Consider the following 3,549-nt stretch of genomic DNA (forward strand, 5'->3'; position numbering starts at 1 on the left):
AAGATCCTGACTATGGCCACGATGAGATTGGCTTCTCACAGATTCCGGACGCTCCAGGGCCCACGCAAGATACTCCACCACCAAAGAGGCGGACAAGGGCAAGGGCACGGGATCACACTGATGTCGGGAGCGCTAACGTCCTGCCAACTAAGCCGGGCCATCCTCGTCATCCCAAGAAACCTTTCACCCCACATCCGTCCCGTGACTAGCATGGTACTAGGTTTGTTTGAACAAGGCTTGGTAGCCTCCACAAGCATGTTGGGTACGAGTGAAGTATGAGTAGATGTAGATGGAACTATGTAACTTAGATGGAAATATGTTGGCTAACATCGCTGTACTGTTGAATCAAATGTTGCCTAAATTTAGTTTGTCACTGGACCTCTTGTATTAGTGTGGTTGATATCTTTTGCTTGTGACCTCCGATATGAACAACTTTGGTGAGGATGCTTCTATTTTGCTATCGCGGCTGGATGCTTGGGTTGTCGACCACTGAATTTTGCAAAAAAAATTTCACTGCGCATAGCTTCTCAAACAGCTGTTCTTCTATTTTTTGTTGTTGTATAGAAATATTTCACTAAATGTTTGTTCATCGAGGAGTCGCGCCATTTTAGTTGGCGTGACCAGTTGGTACATAATATGCCCACGGCAGATCTGGTTACTGGATGCGTGCGGCGTGACTCTTCACTGAGTCGCACCGAGTAGCGTGGCGGGAACTATTTCTTCACTTTATTATGTACAACTATTTTCTTACCACGGCCGAACTATTTCTCGACACTCTATTTCTTTGGTTTTTGGGCAAATTCTTTGGGCCCTCCTTGTGCTTCTCCATTCGGTGACCCTCTTTATGGCAGATGCTACACCGAACCTTCGAACTTTCTTGGTTGAAATCACCATAACCATAGATATCATCACCGTAACCACTAATTTGATCCATCTCATTATGGAGCCATTTTTTCTTCCTCCTTCCAACCTTATCTTTGAGCAATCTACAATCTGGAATGTACTCATCACCATTATACTTGGGTGTAAGGATCACCGGGGTGTCCGACCCTAGAGGGGGAGGTGGTGAATAGGGTCGCTAATTCGCTTTCTAACCTAGGGCTCAATCTATTTGCATAAGGTAAACCTAACACGTCCTACACATGCTAGTTTTGACTAAGGTTTATCTATGCTACTCTCTACTTACCCCTAAAAGACTTGCAACCTATAGCCAAACCTAATCAAACTAACTAGGAAAGTAAAGACACGCAAGATAGAGTAAATGCAGAAACATAATATGGTAAGTAAAGAGGTAAGGGAGAGAATATGCAAACTCCCGTGAAGACACCAAGACACACGATTTAACATGGTTCGGTTAGGACACCAAGTCCCTCCCTACGTCCATGGCCACTTGTACAACAAGAACAAGTGTGATGCCGAGTCTCTTCGCTTGATCACCGTCTTGCGTTCGCCACCAAGGCTTCCGGCAAGCAAAGGCTAAGTGGCGCTAAGTCACCAAGACAAGGCCACCGTCACCGTCTCTCTCGAAGCGTCACCAATGGCACCGTCTTCACTATCGGAGCTTCTCACCAAGAGGGGTCTCCTTCCCCGCACAAAGTGTCGTTGCCGCTCCACACCAAGTCGGAGGGCCACACGACGAGTACACAAGATGTTTGCCGCAGCAAGGCTTTCACTCAAGCTTACTCTCTCAAGAGCTAAGCCTAACCAAGCACTAAGCACTCTCACAAGTGTGCTTAAGCCTATATGATGTACAATGAAGCTCTATGGTGGTTGGAGGTGTTCTTCAAGTGTAGTAGACTTCTCTATCTCTTCAGCAACTCCAGCACACACCAAATGAGGCGTGGGGTGGGATATATATAGCCCAACCCCTCAAACTAGCCGCTGGAGGAAAGCTGACAGAAAAAGCTCGTAACGGCGGTTAATCCGACGCTCCTCCAATAGCCATTGTCGGTTCAACCGGTGAATGTAATCTGCCCACTTGAGAAACTAGCCGTTAGTTGTACGGGCAATTAACCGACGTATCGTCAGTTTAACCGGTGAATGTAACTGTCCCATGATTCCAGAAAAACTAACTCTCTAGACAATTACACTGATGTTCACTTTGCCTTCATCGCCGATTTAACCGGTGCTTGTAAAACTCCTGCTGCTTCTTCGGCCTCCAAGTCCATTACACCGGTGAGTGTAAAACACCCAACGCCGGTTAATCTGGTGCCAAACCCTAGCATGCAACTTCTGTGTTCATTGCACCGATGAGTGCAATTTGCTCATCATCGATTTAACCGGTGATAGCAAATTGTCTTTGTTTTGATCTTTTCGACTTGGATTTCTTCACGGTCTCTTCAATTCTTGTCATTCGGGCCTAGCTACGCCTATCTTCTCTTTGTCATCACTTGAACCTAAAAGCCTGAGAATGATCATCTTAACAATCATATTAGTCCAAGTGTTGTGTGTGTCATCAATCGCCAAAACATTATATTGGAATATGACATGAGAGGCCATTTTCGCTACATCGGGCCAATGTGCCGGATCAAGAATCGGTTCAAATCTAGATTCCCATGTCTTCAAGACAATATTCTTAGAATATAACAGTGACATGTGTGCTGGTGATAGGTGGGACACACCTCTAATGCGGCATGCTGCAATCATATGCGAGCATGGTACATGCAACAGCTGTGGAACACAACAGGTGCAAGTGACGCTTGTGAGGTCCACTTTGTACATGCGGCCACCAGTCATCTCTCCTCCTACAGTCAATGCGGTTGCTGTCCTAACAGAATACACATATGTTGTCGGATCAAATAGCTCAGCTGACATGCTTGCAGCTGCCTTACCTGCTTTGGTTAGGAGCTTCTTGGCACTTTTCCCCCATACATCTTCGTTGGGCCTAGAAGCTATTTGTTGCCTTGCTTTCTCCCATCTATGCACAAAGTATGAATTGACCTTGTAGAAGGTGTACTCCACAATGGCAGAAACGGGCATAGCACGTACCCCTTTAAGAACCTTATTCAACACTTCTGAGATATTTGTGTTACATACACCATATCTAGAACCATCATCATAGGCAAGAGCCCACTTAAACTTATTTTCCATTTGGTCCTCCAACCACATTGTTGCCGGTTCGTTCATCATACCCTTTAGTTTTGCAAGCCTAGTTTCAAATGTCTTCTCCGCCTTTGATGCACATATTAACTTTAGCTGCTTTATGACCTTTTTACTCTTCTGTCTTTGCCATATATTAGTGGCAAAATGTCTCATACACCACCTATGCACGACTGGTTGGTACCCTTCCATGTGGTCCTCAACTGCATTAAGAATTCCTTGATGCCGATCCGAAATAATGCACACCTTACGGTCCGGTCCAACAACATCTCTACGGACCAAATGCAAGAACCATGACCAGCTGTCGTTGTTTTCACCCTCAACCAACGGAAATGCCAGGGGGGATCAAACGATCCTCGCCGTCCATGCCTGTTGCAATCAACAAAGCCCCTCGGTACTTCCCGATAAGAAACGTGCCATCAACACTTACAACAGGTTTGCAATGCCTGA

This window comes from Panicum virgatum, chromosome 8N (genome assembly GCF_016808335.1).
Source record: "Panicum virgatum strain AP13 chromosome 8N, P.virgatum_v5, whole genome shotgun sequence".
Taxonomy (NCBI): domain Eukaryota; kingdom Viridiplantae; phylum Streptophyta; class Magnoliopsida; order Poales; family Poaceae; genus Panicum; species Panicum virgatum.